The sequence below is a fragment of the Hemicordylus capensis genome, chromosome 5 (assembly GCF_027244095.1).
Source record: "Hemicordylus capensis ecotype Gifberg chromosome 5, rHemCap1.1.pri, whole genome shotgun sequence".
NCBI lineage: Eukaryota > Metazoa > Chordata > Lepidosauria > Squamata > Cordylidae > Hemicordylus > Hemicordylus capensis.
In genome coordinates this window covers 161,308,500-161,324,498 of record NC_069661.1, presented here as the reverse complement: position 1 = coordinate 161,324,498, position 15,999 = coordinate 161,308,500, and the positions used below count along the sequence as shown (strand labels likewise).

The following is a 15,999-nucleotide window of genomic DNA, read 5'->3' as shown; positions in this document are numbered from 1 at the left end:
TTTGCCTGCATGTGGGATCAGGCCCGATCCCGGTGATGCTCTGGTGGCAAACCTGCCAAAGCAGCCAACCTCCAAAATGAGGATAGGAGAGCAAGTGTTCTCCTAACCCCATTTCTGTGACCATCTGCTTGCAGCCATGGCTGGCAGATTGAGGAGATTCTGGGGAGGGGATCCCCAAAATGCACCATGCACTCATGCGGTACATGGTTGGAGCTCCAGGGGGTGGGGCGATGCGGAGCGATACGTCCTGGCACCTGGCCCTCCGCAGCCAGAAGTCATCTGGGCAGGTGATCCACCCACCGAAGAGGACACTGTCACTCGTCTGCGGGGAAGTAAGCTCTTTAGGGTTTCCTCCCTGCTAACTCTCTTGCTCTTTCTCACTGCTCATGGGAAAGGGCTCAATGAATGATTTTCTACTGGGTGCTTTCCAGACTAGCTGTTCATCAGCAGCAAAATGCCTCCATTCAGGCAAGTCACATTCAGATCGTAAACAACAGGGGGAGCAGTCTCGCAGCTACTAAGAACCCGAAAAAACAGCAACTTTTTCACGCTGGATATATGGTGTCCTTGCTCTATATCGCAACAATTAAATTCACAACAAGGCATTGGAAATGTGAATGGCACCCTTCTGTCCGTGTAGGGACTGCGGCGTCACAGTACAGGAAGTATGGAAGCACACTGCTGAGATTCGTCCTGACCCCGTTGTAGGGTCTAGTCTGGAAAGCGCCTTGTAGGTTACTGCCACACCAGGTTTATCTTCCCCGGTTCCACCCCAAATATTTGGTTGGTTTTGTAGCTGCCATGTGAAATAATTTCCCACAACCTTTACAAAATAGCTAAAAAGTGTACACTGGCCAATAGAGAACAATTTCATTCTTCTCTCAGTGTTGGACAGGCTACCAGTGATTTAAAAAATTCCCAGAATTGGAAGGATGAGCACTGCCCATTGTCTAGCAATGACAATTTCCTTATTACAATATGGGACAGAAACAGGAAGATACCACAACTGGATAGGTTAGAAATAACAGCTCCTCCTTTGGTCCTCTGTTTAGCAGAACATTATGATTGATCCTGGCAAGTAACCTGAAAATTAATGTGAAAAAATGAATAGATGTTGGCCAGTTATAAATATCTACTGGCTGACATATTGACTAATGCTGCACGTGTGCAGCCAAAAACAGCACACATTGATTGATTGATTGATTGATTGATTGATATACCGCCCTTCCAAAAATGGCTCATGTGCTGATTCAGTGAATGCATTCCCAATTCTGAGGCACAGGTACTTATGCAAGAGCTGGAGAGATTTTTACCAATCTCCCCTTCTCCCAGAAGTGCTCCGAGCAACACACAAATATGTCCCTGAGGGTCACGCAGCATTGTTTAGGATATCAACCACTAGCATATTTGAACATAAGTAAAACTAGTTTCTTCCCATTTCTACAAATTGCAGGAATAATCATTTTCTACAGAAGCTACATTTTTTTTTAAAAATTAGCAATCCTGAAGAAGTTTTGAATTCAGCAAGGTGAACATTACTCCTTCATTGCATTCTCAGTGAAAACCCACATACCAAGGCACTGATTTAGTGGCTGTTTAAAAGAAAACCCCAGCTATTTCTAGTATATATTCAAAGCACTTACCAACATTAATTTTCAGAAATAGCAAATGCTGAGCTTAGGAAATCCATTCAGCCAACAGTACTAATAAGTTAATCATATTTACTACCATATGCAATAAATTAAAAAAAGATTGTTTTGCTCCCTAAAGTATCATTAACATATTAAACAATTTAATGCTTTCTCTTGTGTTGATGGAGTAACAGCATTATAGACGTTAGTAAGCCAAAACTATGTCAAAGGATTTTCTCTTTCATGCATAAATTAGAAGAAATTATGTCTGAATAAAACCCTCATTCTTTGCTTCCTACTGTGCTACTTCTATAAGGTTAGAAAGAGTAGCTGTACTTACTGAATGGAATATAGTCTCTTAAGCTTTGTTATGAAACGGTCCTTTAAAAATATTAGAATAGTTTTCCTGGAATTCATAATGGAAAAAAGCAAACATAATTTAATGTATGTTTAAAAAAGTATCAGATTTTCTAATATGGTCCAATCGCTAACTGTTTATTAATAGTGCATTTTTCTTAGTGCAATGGTTCATTGCACATGCTATATACATAACAGGATTTAACCAGGTACTTCTTCCTTAAAACCATTTTTAAAAGAATATTTGGGGATTGCACATTTGCAAATAGACTGTGGGCTGGTTCCAACCATCCTTCCCCTCACACACAAGGGGACATCCTGACACCTTCCTGGGATGTCCCATTACCATGTGTGTGTGGGGAGGGCTGTTCATCTAAATGGTCCCTCTAAATGAACTTCAAATACCTGCTGAAACAACCTCCCCACAAATGATTGAGTGTGTCAGGACATTAGCAGAGGATGTCACAAAGGGTGTGCTCTCAGCATATCCCCTTCCTAATCACATGGACCTGTAAGGTATCATTCACACCAGCCTTGTAAGGTATCATTCACACCAGTGAAATTAACCCACTGATAACCTGACCTGGCTATAGCTGTGCTATAAGCCAAAACAGTAATGCAGGTTGGCTTCCCCCTAGCCATCATAGCGTTGTGGTTAGAGTATTGGATTAGGACCGGGAAGACCCGAGTTCAAATCTCCATTGAACCATGAAACTCACTTGGTGACTCTGGGCCAGTCACATATCTCTCAGCCTAACCTACCTCACAGGGTGGTTGTGAGGATAAAAATAAGCATGTACTGAGCACCTCGGAGGAAGAGCGGGATATAAATGTAAACAATAAAAATAAATAATCACCAGCATAATAAAAAGGAAAATGACAGGGAGGGGATTCCATGCATATCAACACATATCTAGTGTTTGGCTTTAAACCAGGCCTGCTCAACTTAGCCCACCCATCCCCAGCTGTTTTTGGCTCACAACTCCCATAATCCATGGCTATTTGCTACTGTGGCTGGGGATTATGGGAGTTGTAGGCCAAAAACAGCTGGGGGGCCTAAGTTGAGCAGGCCTGCTTTAAACACTAGATTTGAATAGGAGCTTGGAATACAGTCAGTATTAAATGGAAAATCCAGTGATGAATTTTCACTGGAGGGCTGGTTGTTTTGTTTTGTTTTGGTTTTTTGTTGTTGTTGTTTTTGCTGTAGTAGTAGTAGTAGTAGCAGCAGCAGCCACTGCCAGCAGTGGCCCAAGATATTGTGGCATCTGAGGCGAGGTACCAAATGCTGGCTTGTCCCACAACCTGCAAAATGGCCTCTTGCAAGCTTTGAAAAGGGGACAGGGAGGAGGGAAGGTTCCCAGCACCTTTTTTCCTTCCCTCATGCTTCTTGCAGGCTTGGCAAGGAGTGTGGGGAGAGGCTTTCCTCGCAAAGCTGCTGAGCCATAACTGCCCTGAGCCATTTTGGAAGGGTGGTATATAAATCAAATAAATAAATAATAAAGCTTGCAAGGATCAGATCAGTCCCAAGAGGTTACTCCGATGGCAGCAGCAGAGGACATCGTGCTGTCCTGCTGGTGCCTCCATAATCTGCCGCTTGAGGCAACCAGCTCATCTTGCCACACCAATGGCCACCTCCGGTAGCTGCCACATGAGTCTTGGAGCATCTAGCTTGCTTCAGCCACTTTGCCAGCTCGGTACTTGGAATTCAGCCTTAGTGCAGAAAAGGAAGAGTGCTATTGATAGCACTTCTTGACAGCATTTTAGATGGTTTGTTCCCATACTGCATGCCTGCTATGCACAAACCATGTGGAAGTTGTTACTGTTATGTGAAAGAGAGAAATGACTGAGGGAAGAAAATGTTATGAAAATTTTGTGGTGATAGATAACAACTGTACGGTGCCTGATACAAGCAGTGTGATAGGCTATCAAATACAGTACTAATTATATGGCAGCTCTACGTGGGGCTACCTTTGTAAGTAGTCCAGAAACTACAGTTGGTACAGAGTGTGGCAGCCAGATTGGTCTCTGGGACAACATGAAGAGACCACATAACACTGGTTCTAAAAGAACTGCACTGGCTACCAATATGTTTCTGGGTGAAATACAAAGTGCTGGTTATTACCTATAAAGCCCTTAATGGCTTGGGTCCAGGCTATTTGAGAGAATGCCTCTTTTATCATAATCCCTGCCACTTGTTACGATCTTCTGGAGAGGTCCGGTTACAGTTGCCACCAGCTCATTTGGTGGCGACCCAGGACCAGGCTTTTTCTGTGGCTGCCCCAGGGCTTTGGAATAAGCTTCCTGCTGAAATAAGGGCATCTCCTTCTCTGTTTGTTTTCAGGAAGAACCTCAAGACCTTCCTGTTCTCTCAGGCTTTTAATCAGAATTAATTTTAATAATGTTAAAAAACGTGTTTTAATAATTTTATCCTATTGTTTTTATTGTCATGTATTTTAATTTGTGACTTTTAAATATTTTAAATTTTGTACATCGCCTAGAGATATACATATCAGGTGGTATGAAAATAAAATAAAATAAAATAAAATAAAATAAAATAAAATAAATAAAGGGATGGCCAATTCCTGGAGAACATAAGAATATAAGAACAGCCCTGCTGGATTAGGCTCAAAACCCATCTAGTCCAGCATCCTGTTCCACACAGTGGCCCACCAGATGCCACTGGGAAGCCCACAGGCAGGAGCTATAGGCATGAGGCAGGGTGGTCAGACTGGGGGAAGGCTGCGCTTCACTTACCTTCCCCCTGGATGATCATTTCTTTAGTCCTATGCATGCTGCCGTGTGCCCTGACGATTTGCACTGCTCTACTGCAGCATGGAGCTCTGGAGGCTGGGACAATGCATCTCAGCCTCCAGGTATACCACAATGCACCGTGGGCTGTCTTTAGGCACCCATCTCTGTGACTGAATGGCTTGCAAGCAGCCCATGCAGTCATACAGCCACGGAGCCTGGGTTAAGGGAGTACTTGCTCCCTTAACCCTAGCCAAAGACCTGGCTAAAAAGCTGGGCTAGGCAGTGCTGGCCTGCTGGAATCGGGCCTCATCCTGGTGGCTCTCATGCACAGCCTAACCCAGGATGGGCTTCCCACATGAGAACAGCCTCTCATCATGAACTCATAACTGTGTGAGAGAGAGCAACTTGTGCCAATGATGTTGCTGCAGCACAGGCACTGTGGCTGGAAGTGTATTCTGGGTCAGTGATTCTTTTTTAGCCATTTTTGGACTGTGTTGGAAGGGACAGATTCCCTTTTACTACATGCTTCTGCAATGTTTATCAAGGAGGGTTGCAAATGCATTGCACTCTGAGAGTGCTACTTGTTCCGGCCACAAAGGAGAAACTCAGAACATCCCATTGTTCCTCATGGGTAGCTCCTAGGGACACCAAAGTGGGTTGGGTGGTAGGACATGATGGGTGCTACCTACAGTCAAACCCACAAAAGAAATGGGCAAGCGGGTGATTTTAAACAAATTTTTAAGCTTCCCCTTAAAACCCCATAGGATCCAATGGGGGTTTGGGGAAAAGGTTAAAAATGTGTTAAAAATCACCCACACCCATTTCTTTTGTTGGCTGAGTGGTATGTAGCACCCCTCATGTCCTACCACCCAACCCACTTTGGTGTCCGTAGGAGCTACCCATGGGGAATAATGAGGTGTCCTGAGTTCCCCATTTTTCCCTCTGGCAGAAACACTCAAAATGTTTCAAGTTTGTTCCATCAAAACATCTGGTTCAACCGCTATTTCAATGGAAGGTTTTAGCCATTATGTCTTTTGTTTCAAGCTCAAAACAGAACAGGAGGGGACTTTACAGATAGGAGCATACTTGATTCTCAAAGAGTGATATTGCCAGGGACAGGGACATGCTATGGTGTTCTCTAGTTTGCTGCTTTAATGTATTCCATATAAGTGAATGTCTGGCCATTCATTCTTGTGGGGGAAAGGAAAATGCTGGAAATGTGGATTACTGTGATGAGAATAAAATCTGTTCTCTACCCATGACAGTGGGTAGCCCAATCTAAGTGACAGAGATCCTGCAGAAGTGAGCAATATATCTCTGTGTGGTGTAGAGAGCATATAGAAATGTAGTACATCTGACATATGCAAGCTTTTCCTCTACACTGATCACATCTGTCAAAATGATAGGCATTTTGCTAGTACAGTTACATTTTTCACTGACTATCAGTTTGCTTCCAGGCCAGATTCAAAGTGCTGGTTTTGACCTTTTTACATGGCTTGGGACTGGGCTATCTGTTGGACCACATTTGCCCATTTGAATCTACTAGGTTCCTCAGATCTTCATCTCAGGCCCTGTTCTTGGCCCTGCCACTGAAACAAATCTGGTTGACGGAGACCAGTGACAGAGCTTTCTCAGTAGTGGCTCCCATGTCCTCCCAGAAGTGCTTCATCAATCTCCCTCCTTGATGAGTTTTTAAAAGGACTGTCCTTTTTAAATAAAACTATTTAATTGGCTTTAATTGGGTTTCTGATTTTAGTCCTGTCTGCTATTGTATGCTGATGTTGTTTTGTTCTTATGTTTGTTTTATTATTTATTGCTTTAATTATTTCATTGTGGTTTTCTGTAAGCTGACCAGAACATCAGTATGCTGGAGAGGTGGAACAGAAACAAATAAATTAATACTGTTTTCAGCAAGATTCATGTATTCGAAGAGGGGTAAGGGCAGAATTTCCCCTTTTGGACTTTTACATTTGACACCTTCCTGCACCCCATACATGCTACAAGTGGAACTACAAGATGGTGGGGTTTTCTCCTGGATTTCTTCTTTTAAAATTTGCATTAGTTTCAAATTCACTTTTTTTGCAACCTGGTTTCCTAGACAGAGGTTTACCTCTATTTTGTGAAAACTAGAGATACATCCTTCAAGCAGGCACTTGCATTGGTCTGAAACATTCCCCCCTCCCTCACTAAATTTATAATGATTAACTAGGTAGAGTTTTAAATATCACTATTGATCGTTCCATTACGCAGGCTGTGAGTAGATGGCCTAGGGATTAAACTGCTAAAATTATACCAAGGCTTTCCATGTTTGCAAAAAGCACCCAAAGAATATGTATCCCCCAAAGGTACTGATTATTCTGTACCTTCTCTCTACTCCCAGGCAAGATCTTCATCATCAGAAAATGCAGGAGGGGGATTATAGGATTTTACCATGCAATTGCACCTGATCAGAACTCAGGGAAACAGATTGATAAAATCTTTCTAATTTTTTGACGGGATATTACAGATTCCCAAGTATTAGTGACCCACACATACACTGTTGTAGGTCACTCCTTCATAAATAGTTGTCTGTGTTCAGCCATAGCTATTGATATTTTGTGCCTAGAGACCTCCTTAATGGTCTAGCTCAGAGCTGCACAACTTTGGTTGTTTTTGGACTACAACCCCAGCTGTTTCTGGTCTACAACCCCCATCACCCCCAACCTCAGTGTCTAATAGTCAGGAGGACTGAAGTTGTGCAGCCCTGGTTGAGCTTCTAGGGGGACCCTCTGGAAAACCAAGAATGTTTCCACACTAGGGTCCCTCAGTGCTGTTGAGGCATTGCTTTTCTGAAGTCAGCTGGGACCAGAATGGAAATGGTGACTCCATGCAGTTTTTAATACAGCACTATTTTATCTGCTATTTTATCACATCCCTGTGGCCAAGATCTTTCTATAATGCTTTATCAAAATTTACTAAAGAGGAGTTGAGTGGGCAGAAAATGGAGGATGGAAAACCAGAAAGCAAATAATAGACCTGAGTTGCAAAAGGAAGATAACTTTCAGGAACATAATATTGTACACAGTGTTGTCATTAGTTGTTGGATCAAGGGCTTCAAAATATTAGTATGTTCTGTTCCAGTTTTGGAAATAAACACTCACCATTTTCATAACCAAGTTACTTAATTCCAAGGAGAAAATAGAGTTTGGCTCCATTCCTAGAATGACTTATATTTGGCCAAAGATATGGTAGTTGGGCAGCTGTTGATTATACTGGAAGAAGTCAACTACTCCTGTAGACCTGATTGCAAAAAGAAGCTGTTGAGCAAAGAAAACTTGGCTTCTTGTCAAAAGTTGGGTCCGCACTCCCATATGAATTTATGGTCCTTCTAGAACAGTATTGTCTACTCTGACTGGCAATGGCTGCATGGCAGATGCAGGCAAGTTTGGCTCTCCAGCTGTTGCTGAACTACAACTTCCATCATCCCCAGTCACGACTTATTGTGGCTGGAAATGGTGGGAGCTGTAGTTCAGTAACAGCTGAAGAGCCAAGGTTGCCTACCCCTAATTTGTAGGATGTTAGACAGAGGTTTCTCCCAGCACTGGTACTTGCAGTCCTTTTAACCAGAAGTGTCAGAGACTGAACTTGGGAACTTCCGTACACAAAGCTCTATGACTGAGCTAGCCTCTTCCCTGTCAGAACTTCACCCCTTAGGCTTAGACGTATGCCTACATCGCCGCTTAAACAGCTTTAAGAGTTATTCCCTTTTCTCAAAATATACTGGCAACCATTGTTCTGCAAGAATGTCACAGTAAATTCTCAGCACATTTATCATTCTACAAATCTCATAATTCTTTACAGAAAATTATGGACTGCACCTCCTCTTTCCCTTAGGTCATCAAATGAAGCCTTGCGTTATAGTCCATTGTTTACCAAGATTAGAACTGTTAAAGCATGCAGCACATCTTTTGGCATGTCTCCACCACAATTGTTCTTACCCTCTGGAATAGTGATGCTGACAGACATTATCTGGACGCAACTTGGAAACTAAAACTTGGGTTATAATGCTGACCTCCAAAAGAGAGACAAGCATTAAAGCCCAACAGTTCTTTGGGCTGTAATTCTTAAAATCCAGTTTGGATTTTCATCAAGGCTTACTTGATGATGAACTTACTTACTTACTCACTTACTCACTCACATTTATTTATTACATTTATAAATCTAACACCTCGATCTCAAGGTGGTGTACACAACTTACAACAATCAATAAAACTCTATGAAAAAAAATTAAAACAAATCTAAAAGCATAAAATTTTAAAAAGTTTTAACAAAAAAAAAAAAAAATACTTTTAGCAAAAGGCCTGAGCAAACAAGTGCCTCTTAAGTGATTTTTTTTTTTTAAGGCGGCCCGAGATGGATGGAGAAGCTCTCATACTGACAGGGAGCACATTCCAAAGCCCTGGAGCAGTCACCAGAAACAGCCCTGTCCCGTGTCACCACCAAACAAGCCAGTGGCAGCCATAATTGAATCTCCCCATGTGATTTCAGTAAGCAGTGGATTCATGACAAAGAAGGTACTCTCTTAAATACCTTGGACCCAAGCCATTAAGGACTTTATAGGTCAGTGTTTCTCAACCACTGGTCCCTGGACCGCTGCCGGTCCCCGAAGGGTTGAGTGCCGGTCCCTGACTGGGAGTCAACCCCCCCCCCAACTGAAATCAAGGCACTCACTTCCTCAATTTTGCACATGGCACGGAAGAGGAAGAGTATCACGGAGGCATGGGACCCTTCTTGTGCCTTGCCTCCACGTGCTGCTGAGATCTTCCTACAGCTATCTTATTCCCTATCTTTACAGCTTCAAACTGTATGTGGTGCGGGGGCATGGAGGAAAAAGTATGGCAGTGGGCGCCACTTGAAGGGCTGCTGGTTCTTGCATGCTCATTGTTTGCAGCCAAAGGTTGGTTGATTGAAACCCAGCTGCCTGTTGTGGTCGAGGCGCCTTGAGAGGGAACGCTGTTTCCCTCTTGCATCAGTGGGGCTTGCTTGTATGTTGTTTTCATTGGCCCCATGTAGCTTTTAAATTTTTCTAATGGCCCAACATCCCCTCTCCATTGAGTAATCACAAGCACCTCCACTCCAGACATACTGGAGACAAATTTGTTCACCCAGGCTTTTAGATTCAGGGGTTCTCAACCTTGGGTACCCAGACGTTGGTGGACTTCTACTCCCATAATCCCCAGCCATAATGGCCAAATGCCATTGTTGTTGAGGGTTATGGGAGTTTAACTGAGGGACCCAAGGTTAAGAACCCCTAATATTCCATGTTTGCAAAAGATTCCAAATTTAATTATTTTAATGCTTATATTATTTTCATTCTAAACTGCCCAGAGATGCAAGTTTTGGGCAGTATAGAAGTCTGATAGATAGATAGATAGACAGACTTGAAACCCCTTTACTAACTGCTGGTCTGGGAAACTGCGCATGAAGAATTTAGCGGTCCTTGAAACTCTGCACGAAGAATTTAGCGGTCCTTGACTCCAAAAAGTTTGAGAAACACTGTTATAGGTAATAACCAGCACTTTGTATTATGCTGGGGAACATATTGGCAGCCAGTGCAGTTTTTTTTAAACTGGTGTTATGTGGTCTCTCCGGGAAACCACAGAGACCAAACTGGCTGCAGCATCCTGCACCAATTGTAGTTTCTGAACTACACACAAAGGCAGCCCCACATACAGCACATTACAGAAGTCTAGCCTGGAAGTCACCAGCATATGTAGCACTGTTTTGAGGTCATTTATCTCCAGAAATTGGCATAGTTGGCATATCAGCCCAAAGCTGACAGAAAACACTCCTGACCACTACCTCAACGTGAGGAACAAGAGAGAGTTTTGTGTCCTAAATTACGTACCTATTCTTTCTGGGGGGATGCAATCCCATACAGGTCTAAACCATCTCCTGATCCCCAACCCACCACAACCAGTTCTTCTGTCTTATCAGGATTCAACCTCAGCTTGTTATCCCTCATCCAGCCCATTACCAGCTCCAGGCAGGCATTTAGAGAAGTTATGCCATTTCCTGATGAATTTGACATGGAGAAATAGATTTGGGTCAATCATCGGCAAATCATTGGCATATTGATAAAACCCTGCACCAAATCCCCTTTTGATCTGTCCCAGAAGTTTCATGTTGATGTTAAAAGGCATTGGAGACAATATGGAGCCCTGCGGTACTCCATATAGTAGCTCTCCCTTTGAAGAGTAAAAGTCTCCAAGAGACAATGTCTGGAATGTACTAGAGAGGTAGGAACAGAAAAACTGTAACACAGTGCCACCCAATCCCAACTCCCTCAGGCAAACCAGAAGAATATCATGGTTGATGGTGTCAAAAGCCACCAAGAAATCCAGGAGGACCCACAGAGTCACGCTCCCTCTGTCAGTACCTAATTAGAGATCATCCATCAGGCTGACCAAGGCAGTCTCATCCCCATAGCCTGCCTGAAAGCCAGTTTGAAATGGTTCCAGATAATCAGTTTTCTCTGTCTGGAGCTGAGAGGCCACAACTAGGGATGTGCAAACCGGCTCGACGTCAAGCCAATTCAACATTGAATCGGTTCAGTTCAACAGTTCGGGGTTGAATCGAACCACCCCCTGTTCGGTCCAACTCCGGACCAAACATCCCCCGAATGTTTGCGGGGTTTGCGGACCTTTTTTTGGTCCACAAAAAAGGGTTTTTTTTAAAAAAGGATCAAAAGGATCCTTGGGGGGGAGGATCAAAAGAAAAAAGGATAAAAAGGAATTACCTTATCCCCCTCGGGGGAGTTCCTGGAGGTGACCGGGGGGGGTCCCGCCGAGGTCCCCCCTCCCCCCACCAGCTCTCCTTATGACCCCCTCCAGCCAGTTCTGCCAGCTCTTCGGCCGGTTTTTAGCCTTCTCTGCTCAGCACGGTGGCCATTTTGGAGGTCGCTTGCCTGCATGATTGGCCTCTGCATGGCCTGGGCCCCACAGAGGCCAATTGCTCACGTGTACAGCTGCCAAAATGGCTGCCGTGCCAAGCGGAGAAGGTCAAAAACTTGCCAAAGAGCCGGCTGAACCAGCTGGAGGAGGAAATAAGGAGAGCTGGAGTGGGGAGAGGAACCTTCGGAGAAACAACCCCCCGCCACCCCCAGGAACTCCCCCAAGGGGGGAAATGTAATTTTTTAAATAAAAAAGGTCCGTGAACCCCGCCCTGGACTGGATCGAGCCAACGGGGGGGGGGGTGTTCGAGGGGGTGCCAGACCAAACTGGCCCGGTCGGGTTCAAATCCAGTCCAGACTCGAACCAAACCAGGCCAGCCGGTTCCATGCACATCCCTAGCCACAACCTCCTCAATCACTTGCCCAACCATGGTTGATTAGAGATGGGCCTATAGTTGCCTAACTCTGAGGGGTCCATTTTTTTCAACTATGGTCTAATGATAACCTCCTTAAGACAAGGAGGCATTATGCTCTTCCTCAGAGAAGCAACTTAAGGTCCCACACTGCCTCCCTCTCATCTATTTACCCTCTATGCCATGCCCTTACCTTTCTTAATGCTTCAGTGGCAATGCCTTCAGGAGGAGAATGTGGAATATCTCTCTTTCCTCCCTAGCAGGCTGTGATGTCTGTGTGCTAGACACAAGGAGCACTGGCAATTGCCATTTTTCCATCACTGAAAAATGATTTCCATTATAGTTTACAGTAATGAGGGGGGAATGTTCCCAGCATTCCTTCATTCTAGTACTCAGCCAGGTGTTAGAGAAAGGAGGAAAGGATGGGAAAGGAAAGGAAGGGAATAGAAATCCATCCCCCTCTTCTCTTTCTGCTGTCATCAGAAGAACAAGAAAGGTAAATGGTTTGAAGGGGCTTGAGAGGAAGTGGACAGGGTGAGGGGTTGGAAGTTACAGGAAGGTCAGATATGGGCACACTCCCAATGACATCATCAGACGCATGGTAGGATCCAAAGGAGGCTTGACACCGAATTTGAAAAAGAGACCTATTTTGATGGGAGATGGTTTGTTTGTTTTTCCAAGTTCAGTTCCTAGTTTGACTGGGGTTTACCCGTCAATTTGAAATGTTCTGCATTGTGACATTTAGCTTGGCCCCCTCATTATATTATTTTCACCATATGACAGATTTTTCTGTTTAACAAAGCACTTTAGAAATTATGCTGCAAATTAGATTAAACTGGTTTTAATTGACATTTTGCTGTAACTCCCACAGCCGTTTTAGATGATTTTCTGCCCTCCTAAACACACATGTGATCTCTTGTGGGATAGGAGATTCTGGGTGGAATGCATCACAGCATTTTAAAGCTGGAAAAGCCCTTGCAGATCATCTAATCCTGTTACCTGCTCAGCTCAAGAATTCCTGTCCATGCAGCAGATTCCTGTCCTTATAGCAGGTTAACAAATTGGCAAGGTAATGTTTAAGGACCCCCTCTCTCCCCTACCACTTCTGTACTCTAAATTTCCCTCTCCTGTAGCAGCTTTGCTTAGAAGAAGAGGTGTTACATTACTTACATGTGTTATTGTGTAATGTATACCTAATCCCTGAAATGGGTATAAACTTGATTTAACTTTTTGGCACATACAGCATAGTTGCAGCTCAAACTGATTAACATCTTGAGGAAAATGTCTGGAAACAGTTTCGTTTCAGCTCTGCCTTGGAAACTGCTTTCAGATCTGGAAACCCTCTTTAGCAATCCCAGATGTGTAGGAGCAGGTTCCTTCAGTGGTACAAGAGGGCATTTGGCACATATAGACAGGGGCAGAGCCACCATTGAGCAAACAAGTTCAAAGAACCCAGGCCGCCAATAAAAAGAGCCACCAGAACCCCCATTGCACATGATATCACATGCAAGGTGGGTGTGGCCTTATTGCCAGAAGGCCCGCCCCAGTCCTCTCTGTATCATTTCCAGGCAGTGCCTGGATGCATTTAATTCCCTTCCTCTCTCTCCAGCGAGGGAGAGGAAGGGAAATAAATGCTGCCAGGAAATGAGATGGGGAGAGGATGCTTGGGGCTCTCTATAGCTGGGGAACGTCCCTTTTGCACATGACATCACGTGAATGTGGGCGTTTCCGGGTTCTGGAGAACCCAGAGCGAGCTTTCCCCCTCTCACTTCCAGGCAGCATTTGCTGCCTGACAGCATTTGTAAACCGCCCAGAGACATAGGTTTTTGGCAGCATAAAAATATGCTAAATAAATAAAAAAGAAGGGAAATAAATGTGAGGAAGGGAAATAAACGTCAGGCAGCACACACTGCCTGGAAATGATAGGGGGAGAGCTCACACGGGTTATCCCAAGCCAGGCAATGACCCCTTTGTGTGTGACATCACAAGCAAAGGGTATGTTGCCCGGGCTTGGGATAGCCCGTGTGAGCTCTCCCCCTATCATTTCCAGGCAGCACTTGCTGGCAGCACTTGCTGCCTGACAGCCTTCATTTCCCTTCCTCTCCCTGTGAGCCTGGAAATGAGAGAGATAAAACTTGCTCAGGACTCTCCAGAGCCTGGGAATGCCCACGTGTGTGTGATGTCACATGCACGGGGCATCACTGGCAGGGCCACTAGGCAGGACGGGACACAGGCTCTGCCACTGCATGCGTGTGTGTGTGTGTATGATGGTATAAGGTCTTGCCCCAATAAATGTGCTAGTCTTTAAAGCATCACAGGATTCGGTGTTGCATCAGAGGAGCTCCCTTTTCTTTTATATTATTATTATTATTATTACATTTATATCCCGCTCTTCCTCCAAGGAGCCCAGAGCGGTGTATTACATACTTAAGTTTCTCCTCACAACAACCCTGTGAAGTAGGTTAGGCTGATAGAGAAGTGACTGACCCAGAGCCACCCAGCTAGTTTCATGGCTGAATGGGGATTTGAACTCTGGTCTCCCCGGTCCTAGTCCAGCACTCCAACCACTACACCACGCTTGCACATAAAGTATATAAAGGACACGGTTTCAAAGCAGAGTGTACAAACAAAATAGCACCTCATGCTTCATAGGAATTTTGGCACTGGTGCACAAATAGGCATGACTCTGTCCAATATGATCTAAGAGGAGTAATGATCTTGGAACATATATAGCTGTTACTCTCAGCTTCTTGAAATATTTATCCACCCTCAGGCTTTGCCTGTAGGCAAGGCCCTCAAGTGGGTTGCAATCATTAATGATCACTTCCTGCTAATCCGCTCTTCTTGGCCAAGGCCATGTTTCAGCACTGCTTTCATCAGTGTTAACATATGATTGGCAGGTCACTGATCTCTTGAGTTCAAGGAAAGCCCACATCCAATGTTTCCTGGAATATGAAACATGATAATGACAGCTCCAATGCACAGATATGAAAACCTTTTCATGTATGAGGAGATGTGTCTAACCTATTATGAAAGGCCTGTTTTATGTATTTATTATTTACTTTTAGAGTGGGGGCTGAAAAGCAACTAAAAAGCAGGGGTGCTGAGACAGGGAAAGCTTGAGGAGCACTTACATTTTTTGCGGGGTGAGGAAAGGGCAGAGATGGCTTGTTAGAAGGGGAGAGATGGCTTGTTAGGCTTGGAGGTAGCAGTTCAATAAAATGAAAGGGGAACTCCTCAAATGCTTAGGAGGAGATTTACATTCCTGATAAACAGTGTGGCATTCTGTGAGGCTCTGGACGCTTCAGAAGATGTAGTCAAAGCAAATTATTGATTGATAAAACAAAGATTTGTATACATGATGTAGCGTGTCAGCATATTGCCGAACAGTCAATGAACTTTGTGGAGTGGTTTTGTAGTTTAGGAGACTTACCTGTAGACTGTTAGTAGTTTAACTGTCTTAGGTTGTTGAGCATGCTCAGTGGGGTTCTCTTTGTCTGGTGGGCTGAGCATGCTCAGTGTGTTTCTTTCTTTGTGAGCTGTGAAGCACAAGATTTACCCTACCTGAAGTGTGTGCTCTTGAAACTCCCTTGATAATTAAATAACGCTGTTTGGACCAGACATGATGACTATATATTATACTTCGTTTCACAGTTGGTCTCCAATTCCAACTGGTTTTGACCTTTACTTCTGGGATCATGGTACTTGAAGGATTCCTGCTCCCACCTGAAGCTGCCCAGTACCTGAAATAAGCATTGGAGATCCCAATACTGAACTCCCTCTTAAAGGATCTGCCTAGTTCATTCTAAACATCAGATGCCAGGAAAAGCCTGTTCTCTTTATTCAAGTCTTCAGTAGTTAATTCTGGTGGCTTAATTGAAATGAGAGAAATGTTTGGATTGTTTAATTATGCTTG

At 44.1% G+C, this 15,999-nt stretch overlaps 1 long non-coding RNA gene across 1 annotated transcript; it reads right to left on the bottom strand.

Moving 5' to 3' along the window:
• Window positions 1–215: 215 nt before the first annotated feature.
• Window positions 216–15,577, bottom strand: LOC128328561 (uncharacterized). Its single transcript, XR_008309287.1, has 3 exons — window positions 15,517–15,577; window positions 1,972–2,037; window positions 216–1,083 (listed from the first exon to the last, which is right to left on the bottom strand). It is a non-coding gene; the product is annotated as an uncharacterized LOC128328561 (long non-coding RNA).
• Between the last annotated feature and the right edge of the window lie 422 nt (window positions 15,578–15,999).